Here is a 15,548-nt window from a genome sequence, read left to right as displayed (position 1 = left end):
AAGTATGTCATGCAACCGGATAAGAAAGTAGTAGCAGATGCACTTGTAAGCAAATTTTTCTACTTATTAATTATATTTCCTTGTCAAGTACATTGTACTAAGATCTGATAAATTTTTGTGTTGTTAAAGCTCGAGCATACTTCGGAAGTGATTGAAGGCAAGCTGACTCCAAGCATCGAACATGATCCTTTAACCTTAGCTTTGGGAAAACCATACCACCCTGGGCGAGTAATTGGTTTTGGCGGGAAATAACTAGGGTGGGAGAAGGTGATGGGTTCAGAATACACCAAATCAGCAAAAAGCAGATCAAGTGTTAATTCGCCACATCGGATTGATGAGAAGGAAAAGGAATCAATTAAGGCGGAGATACGCGCGGAGCTGCAAGAACAGATGTAAAGTCAATTCAATGCCATTCTGAAGCACATGAACTTGCCGCCTTTGCCATTTCCCACGAGTACCCCATTAGACTCATGTAGTCACCCAGGAGGCCCCGAGGACGATCCAGTAGTTGAGAGAGAGGTAATTTTAGTACAAGGACGAATTACGTCATATGAAGTTCGTCTAATGAGGTCGTTTGCATGTTTAATTATTTTACTTTTGCAGGATCCAAGTACTATGGATGCAGAGTCACTGAAGAGAGCAAATCCGATGCCTGAACCTTTCCCAGATGTTAAGGTGAACTTCACTACGTAATCAGCTTTTCTTATGTTAGGCTTTCGTTTATTATTTCTTAACTTATGTCCTAACTCCTAACCAAATATGTAGGAAGAGAAGCCTTGTGAGCTTCTTCACCCCGGGGAAACAACTGGTGGAAAGTTGCAGTTGGTGGGGTATGGTAGTGCACAACCTTTTGACAAGGTGCATTTTAAGTCTAATACTAGCACCCATTACATCTCGGTCGGGATCGATTCTATAGTTGCTGGGTTTGAGGACTTACCACTACCGGTGCCTAGAGAGGAATATGATTTTTTAAGCTGCGTGACGCGACCGGGAGCTTTGTGCAATGGCCACGTGATCGGTTGAGGTTGGTAGGAGGGGTAAGTAAACAATACTTGTATGTAACTACTTGTATGTAACTAGATTAACATGTGATTTGTGCAATGACCATGTTTTTTTATGCTACTAGATTACTATGGAAATTCATTCCGCTAAAAGGAAGAAGGTGGAGAAGCAAAAATCCAAGGAAGAAGGTCCTCCGAAGATGGAACAAGGATATGTGTCGAAGAAGAGTTCGAGAGCTTCATGTACTCCACTAGTAGAAGCCAAAGTCCTTAGGTCGCTTTCGAAACCGTGTACTTTTCTTCACAACCGTGTTAGTGATTTGCCTACGGGTACACATATTCAAGTGAACTTGCCTAAGGCATTGTTCCACTATGATGAGGATTCGATCGCATACATTTCTAGAGAGGATGTGACGGAATTTATAACCGGTTCCATGCTTAACATTTCCATCATTCAAACATTCATGAGGTAAATTAACGAGACTATTTCTAAACATATTGTATTTTTGATATTTTCGTACCAAAACTATGCAACTAGTAATTACTTGCACACATTACTTTCTTGAAGGTCACTACAGGAGCTCCTTGCTAGTAAACCCGATGGTGAAGCAGCAGTTGGGTGGTTATGCCCCAAGCAGACCTCCGTAACCAAATGCTTGCATAACCCTCATGATGTGATAGATTACCTTGAGCGGGGCATTATAGAATCAATGCGTGCGGGAAACAAGTTCTTATTAGCCCCTTGTTTTGAGGAGTAAGTTTAAATATGTCATTCTTAATTTGTTTGTTAAGTATAGATGTTGACGCATAACAATTGATGGATTGATATTTGCTTTAATATACATGTAGTCTACATTGGAGCCTTATGGTGATTTGTGTTTCCAATAACACAATCTACTACTTTGACTCGGCTCGTATATGGCCACCAAGGAAGTTGCTAGTGAATAACCTATTGAATAGGTATATACCGCTTTATATATTTTGTTTTGTATCATCACCTAAGTGATTGAGTGGCTATGTTTCTAAATCGTTTGTTTTTTATTTTTTTGAAGTGTTATGAAGAAGTTAAATTGTCGTTCGGTTGCGGGTCCCACGTGGAAATATGCGAAGGTAAAGCCTTGATATATTGATTTATTTAATAAAATTGCCTTGAGTTTTATCACATCATGACTATTTTAACTTTGTGTCATTTTAGTGTGCGCAACAAGACAACGGCGTTGACTGTGCCCTATACGTGATGAGGTTTATGCATGACATAGTCAATAGGTGCACTAAAGCCCAACACATTGAGGAGGTACTTGTTTTTACTTTTTTCCGATTCGATTTCGGGTAAAAGTCGTCCTAAAACTAAGTATAATGATAATTTTCTATGATTCCAAACATTAGACACCTAAGACAAGTTGTAATTGACATGTTATGATAAAGAAATAGCTCATTAGATAAGAAATGTAGAAATCGGGCAACGTAGTAGTGAAATAGGCAATTTCGGGTAAAAGCCGTCCTAAAACTTAGTATAATGGTAATTTGCAATGATTTCAAACATTATACACGTAATACTAGTTATAATTGACATGTTATGATAAAGAAATTGCTCATTAGATAAGAAATGTAGAAATCGGGCAAAGTAGTAGTGAAATAGGCGATTTCGGGTAAAAGCCGTCCTAAAACTTAGTAGAATGCTAATTTTCTGTGATTTCAAACATTAGACTAGTTATAATTGACATGTTATGATAAAGAAATTGCTCATTAGATAAGAAATGTAGAAATCGGGCAAGTTAGAAGTCAAATCGGCGATTTTTGGTAAAAGCCGTCCTAAAACTTAGAAGAATGCTAATTTGCTATGATTTCAAACATTAGACACCTAATACTAGTTTTAATTGACATGTTATGATAGATAAATAGCTCATTAGATAAGAAATGTAGAAAACGGGCAAAGTAGTAGTGAATAGGCGATTTTTGGTAAAAGCCGTCCTAAAAATTAGAAAAATGCTAATTTGCTATGATTTCAAACATTAGACACCTAAGACTAGTTATAATTGACATGTTATGATAAAGAAATTTCTCATTAGATAAGAAATGTAGAAATCGGGCAAGTTAGAAGTCAAATAGGCGATTTTTGGTAAAAGCCGTCCTAAAACATAGTTCGTTGAATGCTAAAGGGCAAGTTAGAATGATGTTTGAAATATTTAACATATATATATTATTATTTTTTAATTATTAGTTTGAATTTTATGTAATATATGAATGATGTTTAATGTTTGGTATTTTTTTCTTTTCAAAGGTTTGTAAGATTCAAAGGGAAGGCCCTTTGACAAAGGAAGAAGTTGATGAAATTCGCGACATGTGGGCTTTTTTTGTGACATTTGATGGCATCTAGGTAGAATATATAATATATATTTGTTAGTTAGATAATGAATTTGATTGAGTTTTTATTTTTAGTATGTAGTAAATCCATATGTACATTATATTACTTATTTGTAATTAGTACTATACATTATTTATGAGTTTTATATATGTTATTATTATTATGCATTTTATTGTTATTGAATTATTATTATTCCAAAATTTGTAATATTTTTAATTAATTATTATTAATTATTAATATTAATTAATAATATTAATTGATAATAATATTAATAATAATAATAATTTTTAAGAAACTGGATTAATGTGCATATCAAAACAGGTCACTAATAATATTATTATTATTAATTATTATATATATTTAAAATAAAAAAAATAAAAAAAAAATATAAATGGGAAGCGGTTTGGCGCCAAAACCGCTTGCCATTTGCACTGCAGATAATCTAATGTGAAGTGCAAATGGCAAGCGGTTTTGGCGCCAAACCGCTTGCCATTCCCCCCAAATGGGAAGCGGTTTTGAACCTCTTGCCATTTACATGGCATTTGGGAAGCCCCCTAAACCCATGCGGTTCAAAACCGCTTCCCATTTGGGGTTTTGAACCGCTTCCCATAATGTTTTTTCTACTAATGATGGCGAAGCATGCATTTGGGGGACAAAGTCTCTTCTTTTGGGTGGACTTAAATGGAGAATGGCAATGGTACGAGCATAAGGGTTTTGAATGAGGCATGGTTGCTAGGTGCAAGTTCGTCTATTGTTCCTACACCTAATTTAAATGCTGATCCTGAATTTATGGTTTCAGATCTTCTTGATTATGAGCAGGGGGCTGGAATGAAGAGGTGGTGAGGAACACTTTTGTGGTGGAGGAGTGAAACTTAATTTTTGGCATACCTATTTAACCACACTGGCGTAAAGATAGACAATATTGGTGGCCTGCAAAAAATGGATGCTTATAGGCTATTGGCTTACTAGGCTTGGAAGGGTACGCTTGTGGGTAATGCTACAAGGTGTTCAGGAAGAGGGTATCTGGAAACTGGTGTGGGATATTGAGGGGCCTCCTAATCTTCATCACTTTATCTCAAGAGCATGCAAGGGAAGCCTTGCTTTCAAGGAAAGACTGCATTACAGGCATATTGCAGCTAACATTTTGTGCCAAGGTTGTGGAGGAGCTGCTGAGATAGTGATACATGCACTTTTTTAGTGCATTGATGCTGCTAAAATTTGGTCTTTGAGAAAATACAATGACTTACTGTAAGACGACGCTCCTACTCTATCTTTTAATAATCGCTTATGTTGGATTGTTGATCATATTGAAAGGAAGGAGTTTAGTCACTTTTGTATGCTTGTTTGGGCTGCGTGGTTGTGCAGGAATGCTAAGACCCATCAAGAACCTATCGATGATCCTATACAGGTTGCTGCAGGTTATGCAAAGATGATGTGAGATTATATGGAGTATTTTGGACCCGTCTTTTAGCCAATATCAACTGCTTGTGGGATGGGGAGTGAATGTTGGAATCCTTCAGTGGCTGGGCACATCAAAGTACATTTTGATGCACATACATCAGCTAAAAGATGGGTTGGTTTGGGTGTGGTTTTGAGGACAATGCTAACAGGATTGTTGCTGCTACATCGAAGAGAATTCAAGCCAGGTTCGAGGTGGAAATGGCTGAAGTTGCTGCTGCAAGGTTTGGTTTCAAGTGGCTAGGCAGTTGGGCTATATGCACATAGAGCGAGTTAAAGTGTGATGCATATTTAGTGGCTCGAAAGATCATCCAAGATGCAATGAGCTATTCTCCTTTGATGCTCTTTTACAAGGATATTAAGACAATGAAAGATAGTTTTTGTTTTTTTAGTAGTAATCATGTTCGTTAGGCGGGTAGTAGCGCAGTACTATTACATATCTAGTGGCAAGATATAGTACTAGAGAGTCGACTTTTGTATGGTTGGACAATTTTTCGGTGAAACTTGATTTAATCATATAACTAAAATATAAAGCTAAACTTTTAGCCAGGTCACGAGATTGCGACACTTGGCATTGCAACTTTTCGCCAAGTGTCGAGCCACATTGGATCGATTTAAATAGACGAGAAAAAAGTTAGTTTAGAATTCTATTTGGATAGACTATTAGGATAAAATTGTTAGTTTAGAGTTTTATTATCGATAACATACTGTAGGGAATATTTCAAGCATTACCCCAAACTTGAACTGTGATCATACACTTAAGCATGATGGCGACCAAAGGGAAAGAAACAAGAACAAAAGAGTCGCCAACAAGTTTTAGAAACTTGTAAACCGTTCACAGGGTGAAGGTTACACCCTTAACGATCCAAGAGATCGTTAACTCCAATAGAACTGGAACCAAGATTGGAAGTTCGGGGATGAAGGTACAAATCCAATCTAAAAGAGAAAGAACCTGCCCTAATAATAGGCCTCTACTTTATTCTTTTCGTATTCATGTGCACTTTTTGACTAACATGCAATTAGTAGATTAACCCTAAACCTGTTTAGTCTATGTTGGTTGAATATTAATGCACAAATAATTCTATTATTGGTGATCACTTGAATTATAATCAAATTAACCCTAAACAAGATTATTAATTATCTTATTAAGCGTGATTACAAATACAAATTCCCTTTAAACATGCATAAAAGGCGTGATCAAACAATAACAATAAATATCTCAAGCAACATAATAATAATATTCAAAATAATAATAATCATAATTAAAATCATCATGTTCATGTTAAAAATAAAGCATAATAATAGCAAGATCCTAGGCATGATACTAACAAGATTAATAACAAACTCTAGCACGTCACTAAATAATAAAGATCAAATCTTTAGCCCTAACATGATATTAGGAAAGATAATAGGAAGAATCATAGAAATCATAATTGATATCAGAAACTTATTCTTTACCCTAAACATGATACTAAGAAAAGCATCCTAACATAATACTAGGAAAAGCTTCCTAACATGATATTAGGAATCAAAATAACAACCTAAACATGATTTCTATATCATAATATCAATTAAACAATTAAAGCACTTACTTGGATGCCTTATACCTCTTTCTAATAACAAAATACACGCTTAGTAACATCAAGGAAAATATTAAAATTAAATAATCAAATTAAATAATTAAAATAGAGATTTGGGTCCAAACCCTCAGAAATATCAAACCTTTCATGTCTAAGGCGAAGGAAACTTCGAACTTGGCTAGGTGTGTCTAGTGCTAATGTATGAGGAATTGTGTTTATAAAAGGCTAGGTGTAGGGAATATTTCAAGCATTATCCCTAGCTTGAACCCCACTGTGATCATACACTAAAGTACGGTGGCGTCCAAAGGGAAAGAAGATAGAGCAAAAGAGTCACCAACAAGTTTTAGGAACTTGTAAACCGTTCACAGGGTGAAGGTTACACCCCTTAACGATCCAGGAGATCGTCAACTCCAATAGGTCTTGAACCATGACTGGTAGATCGGGGATGAAGGTACAAATCCAACCTAAAAGAGATTGAACCTGCCCTAATAATAGGCCTCTACTTTATTCTGATCGTATTCATGTGCGCTTTCTGACTAACATGCAATCAATAGGTTTAACCCTAAACCTGTTTAATCTATGTTGGTTGAATATTAATGCACATATAAACTATTATTGGCGATCACTTGAATTATAATCAAATTAACCTAAATAAGATTATTAATTATCTTATATAAGCGTGATTACAAGTACCAATTCCCTTTAAACATACATAAAAGGTGTGACCAAGCAATACCAATAAATATAATCAAGCAACATAATAATAATAATCATCATGATAATCACAACCAAAATAATCATAATAATAATTATAATCAATAATCATGTTAAAGCATAATAGCAAGATCCTAGGCATGATACTAACAAGATTAATAACAAACCCTAGCATGTCACTAAATAATAAAAATTAAAGCTTTAGCCCTAACATGATACTAACATGAATAAATATTAGGAAGAACATAAAAGGCATCATACTTTTAATCATACTTGATATTAAAGTTACCCTAGACATGGTACTAGGAAGATCAAAACGTCCTAACATAACACTAGGAATCATAATAACAATCTAAGCATGATTTCTACAACATAATAACAATAAAAACCATTAAAGCACTTACTTGGATGCCTCGTACCTCTTTCTAATAACAAAATACACACGTTAGTAACTTCAAGGAAAATAATAAACAAACAATTAAATTAAATAATTGAAAGAGAGATTTAGGACCAAACCCTCAGAAATTAAAACCTTTCACGTCTAGGGCGAAGGCAACTTCGAATTATACTAGGTGTATCTAAGTCTTGTGAATGCGGAATTTTGTAAAAAGAGGGTAGGTTTAGAAAAGAGAGAGAGAAACTTAAGAATTAGAAAACTAGAGAGAATAAGAATTGTAAATGAATGAAAACGGAGTTTTTAAAAGGCTATTTATAGAGAAAATCAGCCAAAAAGATAGAAAATCGAACCAGAGTTCTGACGTGAAAAAACAGAGTTAGCGCCAGACGCTGACATTAGCGCCAGGCGCTAATGACTGGCGTTTCACGCTAATCCAGTTTTTGACGCGTTTTCTAAAATCAGATAGAAATTGTAGACACCCATTTGTGTCTCCCCAAAACCAAACCCAGTGATGAGTTCCTTTCGCGTCGAATCATAATCGAATGAAGTGAAAGTGTGGAAAGTCTAGTGTTGCGGATAGTTTTAATTTCTTTTCTCTTTTCTCTGTTTTTGAAAACCTATTTTAATAAAACAGCCAATCCAGTTTGGTTGGTCCATGATATGGGTCTAATAGAAGTGTAGTTGGATAGGGCTTGAAAAGAGCTTTCCAACGATGTATTATAAGCCCAATTCCGATGAATATTGAGGAAGTTATGGCCAATTTACTGAACTGGGCCCGGTTTGAGCCTTATATGCGGCCCAACGATCTAGAGGAGGGCCTAATATAGATTTATCATTTCTAATGCAATTAGGAATGGTTTTAGTCTTCTAGATTTTTCTAGAAGGTTCTTTTCATTCCTAATTCAATTAGCATTGATAAATCGACTTTTGTTGACTTTTCAGAGTTTTAATTAAAATCAAAGAGCATTTTTTTAGGGAAATACGATTTTATCCTCCTGTACGACAGTTTTTTTATCTGATTTTAAGAAAACGCGTGAATTTCCAGGTCAGCGCCAGGCGCCTGGCGCCAGGGTTAGTGTTTGGCGCCAATATCCAGCGTTGGCGCCAATAGCCAGCGTTGGCGCCAATCTTGTTTCATGTGCGCCAGACTCCGTTTTTGATTATTTTATCTTTTTGGCTGATTTTCTTTATAAATAACTTCGTAAAAACTCCGTTTTCATTAACCTACAACCAGTTTTCATTCACAATCATCAATTCCCTCTCATTCTCTTTAATAATCATTCACCAACTCTCATCAAGATTCTCTTGATTACTCTCTCTCTTTTTCTAAACTAGCCTTTTACATATCAAAATTCTGCATTCATTAGATCTAGATACACCTAGCCATATTCGAAGTTGCCTTCGCCCTAGACGTGAAAGGTTTAATTTCTGAGGGTTTGGTCCCAAAATCTCTATTTCCATTATTTGATTTAATTGTTTTGCTTATTATTTTCCTTGAAGTTACTAACGTGTGTATTTTGTTATTAGAAAGAGGTACGAGGCATCAAAGTAAGTACTTTAATGGGTTTTCATTGATATAATGATGTAGAAATCATGTTTAGATTGTTGTTTTGCTTCCCAGTATCATGTCTAGGGTAACTTTAATATCAAGTATGATTAAAAGTATGATGCTTCCTATGTTCTTCCTAATATTTGATTGTTAGTATCATGTTAGGGTTAAAGATTTGATTTTTATTGCTTAGTGACATGCTAGGGTTTGTTATTAATCTTGTTAGTATCATGCCTAGGATCTTGCTATGCTTTAACATGATTATTAATATGATTATTATTATGATGATTATTGTTTTGATTATTATTATGATGATTATGATTTATGTTGCTTGATTATATATTTTTATTGCTTGATCACGCCTTTTATGTATGTTTAAAGGGAATTAGTACTTGTAATCACGCTTAATGAGACATTTAATAATCTTGTTAGGGTTAATTTGATTATAATTCAAGTGATCGCCAATAATAGATTTATTTGTGAATTAATATTCAACCAACATAGATAAACAGGTTTAGGGTTAATCCTATTGATTGCATGTTAGTCAAAAAGCGCACATGAGTACGATCAGAATAAAGTAGAGACCTATTATTAAGGCAGGTTCAATCTCTTTTAGGTTAGATTTGTACCTTTATCCCCAAACCCTTATTTGGTTCAAGACCTTATGGAGTTGACGATCTCTTGGATCGTTAAGGGGTGTAACCTTCACCCTGTGAACGGTTTACAAGTTCCTAAAACTTGTTGGCGATTCTTTTGCTCTATCTTTTTCCCTTTTGGACGCCACCGTACTTTAGTGTATGATCACAATGGGGTTCAAGCTAGTGGTTAACGCTTGAAATTATTCCCTACAGAAATTAACCGTAAAGGAGGATAAAATCGTATTTTCCTAAAAAAACTTTCTTTTATTCTGATTAAAACTCTAAAAAGTCAACAAAAGTCAATTTATCAATGCTAATTGAATTAGGAATGAAAAGAACCTTCTAGAAGAATCTAGAAGACTAAAATCATTCCTAATTGCATTAGGAATGATAAATCCATATTAAGCCCTCTACTAGATCATTGGGCCGCATATAATGTTCAAACCAGACCCAGTTTAGTAATTTGGCCATAACTTCCTCAATATTCATCGGAATTGGGCTTATAATATATCGTTGGAAAGCTCTTTTCAAACCCATCCAATTACACTATTTTGGACCCATATCATGGACCAACCAAACTGGATTAGCTGTTTTCTCAAAATAGATTTTCAAAAACAGAGAGAAAAGAAAAGAAATTAAAACTATCCGCAACACTAAACTTTCTACACTTTCACTTCATTCGATTATGATTCGACTTCGACGTGAAAGGTACTCATCACCGGGTTTAGTTTTGGGGAGAAACAAATGGGTGTCTACGGAAGCCCCCACTTTGACTAAGTTTTGAGAAACGCAAGTTTCGAAAACAAAAGTCAAAGTATCGATAGGAACGGAGAATGATTCAGAACGTTCTGCGATCCTAAATCACTCTTGTAACGCCGATACCAGCAAACTAGCGTTAGCTAAATAGATAAAAGAGTTTAAGAAACGCGTATCTTGCACAGTCGAGCACACGTTTCTGTAAGTAACCAATTTGTTGCTGCTTTTTTGTTTTGACGACTTTCCACAAGCTAGAGAACGCCATCCCGCTTGAAGACTGCTACGCTTGTAACTGCCTCCTATTCCCGCTTTGATAATCTTCCGCAAGCCAGGGAGCACTATCGAAGATTGCTTCTCTTGAAACGATCCTCTTCCGCTTTGTGACCATCTTCCACATCTTAGGGAACACGATCGAAAACAACTTCCCTTGAAATCACCTCCAGTTGTTTGTGATAACTTTCCGCAAGCTAGGGAATTCTGCCAAAGATATCCTCGCTTGAAGCTATCCTCTTCTATTGCGATAATATCCCAAAGAAAATTACCGAAGACCTACGCTTGTCGATCTTTAAAAGCTCGCTTGAACTTTGCTTCCGTTATGCCTGTACGTCGGCGCTTTTGCTGTTTTTGAACCTGTATATCGGTGCCTTTGCTGAATGAACCAGTATGTCGGTGCCTTGCTGGATGAACCAGTATGTCGGTGCCTTTTGCGATGAGCCAATGCTTAGGCGCTTTAAGCTAAGTGAGACGATCATTCATCAGGTCGATCACTTTATGCAATTGTAATCAAGCCGATTACTAAAATCGTGTCAAATTGCTTAGAGGGGCTAACTGGCGTACCAAGGAGCCTAAAATATATTGCAAAAGGTTGAAAAATCCGCACTGAGTGGCTGAGCGTTATGGCGTCGCTGAAATAACATTAGCGCTGCTTATCTGGCTGTAGCGCCAGACGCTGGAACTAGCGCCAGGCGCTAAGCCTTATCGACTAACGCCAAGGTCTGACGCTTGGCGCTAGAGTCGGGTTTTCCTTAAATACCCTTCTCTTCTTCATTTTTGCTGCTGTTGTTCGCGTTTCTACTTTGAGAATTCTCATAACTTCATTTGATTCGTTCTTGCTCGTTTCTCAACCGAATTCGCTCAAATTTGTTGCAAATCAAAGCTTATTCTATCCATTTTCCCGATCTATGTAAGTTCCCTCCAAACTCACACCGGTTTTAATGAATTTTGCATGCATTTGTTTAAGATTTTCTTGAAAATTCGAATTTTAGATTGCTAAATTCTCTTTGTTTATCAAATTTTATGCCATGAAATTGCTTGATTATGTTTATATATTGCTTTGGGAGTAATTTGAGACTTGTTTGACTCAATTTGGTGAAGAAATGAACGAATCACCATTGTTGGACCTCTTAAGGTCAGGAAGACAATGTGGCTTGTTCTTGACGTTTTTGCTAGCAATTCTTGTCCAATTTGTCACAATAATTACTATAGTATTGCAAGAAATTTTTTTAATGCTTGGAAAAATGTCGTATATGCTCAATGTGAATTTGTGCTCTGTTTTAGTACTACGTACTCTGTTTTTTGCGAACATAGTATCATGCGGCTAGGCGAACCTTAGACACCATAGAACCTTAATTTATGATGATTCTGCACAATGTAGCATGGCTAGACAGCGAGGTTCTGATTCACGGTCCCGAGATGTTCGACGGGAGCATGAGCCCGTAGAGGACGATGCTGATCCGTCCACTTCACTCGGCCGACTCCCTGAGTGGGATGAGCGGACCTTGTATTTCTCTCCCATAAACCACATCTCTGAGAAGGTGAGACGGGGCATCACAGTTGGGAGGACACGTTGTCATGGTTCCGGATGCGACGGTTTGGGCGACCTGTACAAGATGTACATCGCCAATGACAACGAGACGAGACTTCTATGGGAGTCTTGCAGACTGGCTGCACTATTTGAGACCTCAGAGGCCATGATTTCCTCTAGCGGGGGTCACCATGTGGTCCGTGCTCTGGTGGAGTTCTTTTGGGACACCACCAACACCTTCCACTTCCCTTGGGGTGAGATGATGGTCACCCCGACCGACTTCAGTCTCATTACGGGACTGGAGTTTAGCTTTGTGGCGCTGCCGTTCGATAGCAAGATCAGTGTCTTTTCTCCCGAGGTCGAGTGTTGGGTCCAATTGTTGTTTGGGCTCGAGCTGAGGTAGAGTCGACTCAGTTCAGCGCTAGGGGGATTCGTCGCTCGACTCTAGAAGCGGCTTTTGATGATGGTGCGACTACCCGAGAGCAGCGGGTGCGCATCTTTTCACTTATCTTGCTGTCAGAGACGTTCTCCCCTGACAAGGGTAGTAGGGCGCTGCTTTACTACCTTCCTGCTGTCCGTGATCTACACCGGATCGGGACTTACGACTGGGCCAGCTTGGCCTATGCTGACTTTATCCGAGCGTTGCGAGACTCGTGTCGACATCGATACTTCACGGGGGACGTTGCTCTATTTGGCTTTGGAGGGTCGTAGAGGTATACTTTATCCCCTGTAAAGTTTAGCTCTAAGCTTTAGTTAACACTCGCTGATAATTTTTGCCTTTTGTAGATCTGGTTCTACGAGTACTTCCCCTCAGCTGCGCCGGCGAGACCGTCGCCGCGCAGGTTTCCAGTAAGTGCTTCCTAGGGAAGCCGCCGCGTGGGGATGTCCACTGCCTATGTCCGAGATTGGATCATCTCGGTATGGTTCTTTACTTTTTTGAACATTTTATGATTCCTTAGATAGATTCTTATCTAATAGACGTTCTTTGTAGGAGCCTGATGTGCTGTACCGACCGTGGGTCGACTTGGCGGTCCCTAGGATAGCCGCGCAGTATTCTGCTGAGCGTCGCTATTTCTTGGGGACCTATGGAGCGATCGCGTATCTTGGGGAGAGGGTTGCTATTTAGCATTCCTCAGATACCTTTGTCGTTCCTGCTCCTCCACCGCGTCATATGTTTAATGCCGCGAGGTTGGTGAGCATGTCTGAGGGAGCTGGTACCCCTTGGAGATCTTACACGATCCCTGGGCGGTGCTATGGGGAGGAGCTACTGCCGTTGTTAGCTCCAGTTCCGGTACATGCTGAGGAGGTGGCGGTATGATTTTCAGCTTTTACCTTTCGTTAAGTAGCCCCCAAGTAATGCTTTACTGATTTTGACTTGCTTTGTCAGGGTGGTCCTGCTGAGTTCGTGCCACCTCGTATGTCCATCCACTATCAGGGGACATACGGGCCAATTGAGGGGATGATTCCTCCGGCTCCTGAGGGCGAGCGCTTTGTGGAGCGGTCGATTCCTCGTCACCAGACTCGGGTAAGCTTATTTATTTGCAAATTTTGTCCATATATGTTATGTATGTTTACTGACTTGTTTCTTTGACAGTTCTCACGCGAGGTGGTCTCGGCGATGGCACGATGCATAGATGCCTTCCGGAGCCAGCTCGTCCGAATGAGGAACGTGGCTACATGTTGTCGAGAAGACGCCGTTCAGGATGTAGCTTCCCTTCTTATGTTTTTGCATTATCACTTCTATTTTGCATATTTCTGATCTTAATTTCTTTTACAGGGTCAGCCTATTCTTTCTCGTACCCGTACGAGACCTGAGGTGCGAAGGGAACCGGCGAGGTCTAGCTTGAGATGTCGCCGCACTGGTTCGGGTGGTCGGGGCGGTCGTTCTGATGCTGCCCGTACCGAGGCGGTAGAGGGCTCAGGCTCTTCATCTGAGGATGCACAAACTACGCCGGTAGGCCAGGGAGAGGCTACCTCAGCTCTTAGAGGTGGTGGGATGTACGAGGTCAGCTCGTCATCGGAGAAACCTCCGCAGCCTCAGCCTTAGGTTGATCTGGGGTGGACGGGTCTTGTGTTGAGTTTTCCACTTCCCGAGGAGACCGAAGTTGGAGCTGGAGCTGGTGGAGAGGTTATTCCTCGTACGGCGCAGTTTTATGAGATGATGTGAGTACGTCCCCCGGCGCCATAGTTTGTTCCTGTGCTTTTTATTATTTTATTTTGACTTTGTATAGAACTTTGCCTTTAATTAGACTCATTATTTAGACATGCTTGTATATACATACTATTATGAATTTATTCATCATTTATTTTTTTCATTCATTTTTTTATTTTTATGTGCATTTTGTGTGTGCAAAAAATTCCGCCATTTTTATTATTGATGGAGGGTATCCGACTTTCTCCCCCAAAAAGAAAAAATAAAAAATAAAAGTAAAAAAAATATTGGATTTATAAAAACTTGGAAGTTAGTCTAAATAAAATCCGAAAAATAATATAAGTAATATAATAGTTATATTAATTAAGAAGAATTAAATTAAAGGTATATAAAAAAGGAATAATAAAAAAAAAATCGTAAAGTCAATGGCCATACTCGAATCAGGAAAAAAAAACGCGGTTTTTGGAAAGCTCGTACAACAAGACACGTTAGCGCCAGCTGGCGCCACGCGTTTTGGTGTAGCGCCAGGCGCTACACTTAGCGTTTGGCGCCAGGCTTTGGCATCAGGCGCCAATGTTTGGCGTCTGGCGCTAAAGAGCGCTGACTCCGAATCTTTCCTGGATTAAAACTGCGTCGATTTTGTGTATAAATAGCCCCTTGCCCAGCTGATTTTCTTCATAATTTCAGCAGATTAAATATTTTTTTAGCTTTTAAAAAAAATAAAAATCATGTCTCTAGTCTCCAAAAGTTTTACCAACTTCACCCATGAAAGGTGTCGGTCTCTTAATGCCAAGGAGAGAAAAGAGTTAGATGTGTTTCATCTGGGGGGTATTTATGGTGTCAAAGGGGTAGATCTTGATTTAGATTTTATTCATACCGCTCTAGAATATTGGGATGTAGATACTCATTGCTTTAGATTGGGGTATGATGAAATTAGCCCTTTGCCGGAAGAATTCGGTGCTATTTTAGGCTTCCCTGCACTAGATCTTGTAGTAATCCCTAGAATAAACGAATATTATTATAAGGATTTCGAACGCTTCTTCAATTTAAAAGACAAGGATCTAACAAAAATAGTAAATGGTAGCATAGTTAATCTGAAAGAATTTGCTCGCCATTATTTTGATAGACCTTATT

General features: G+C 38.3%; 1 long non-coding RNA gene across 1 annotated transcript; it reads left to right on the top strand.

Moving 5' to 3' along the window:
- The first annotated feature begins 1,704 nt into the window (after window positions 1-1,704).
- LOC110703845 lies at window positions 1,705-2,397 on the top strand. The gene is made up of 3 exons (XR_002507786.1): window positions 1,705-1,755; window positions 1,851-2,111; window positions 2,197-2,397. It is a non-coding gene; the product is annotated as an uncharacterized LOC110703845 (long non-coding RNA).
- The last annotated feature ends 13,151 nt before the right edge of the window (window positions 2,398-15,548 follow it).

The sequence above is a fragment of the Chenopodium quinoa genome, unplaced genomic scaffold (assembly GCF_001683475.1).
Source record: "Chenopodium quinoa cultivar QQ74 unplaced genomic scaffold, ASM168347v1, whole genome shotgun sequence".
Classification (NCBI taxonomy): Eukaryota; Viridiplantae; Streptophyta; class Magnoliopsida; order Caryophyllales; family Amaranthaceae; genus Chenopodium; species Chenopodium quinoa.
The sequence above is the reverse complement of the archived record's forward strand: the minus strand, read 5'-3'. Positions and strand labels throughout refer to the sequence as shown.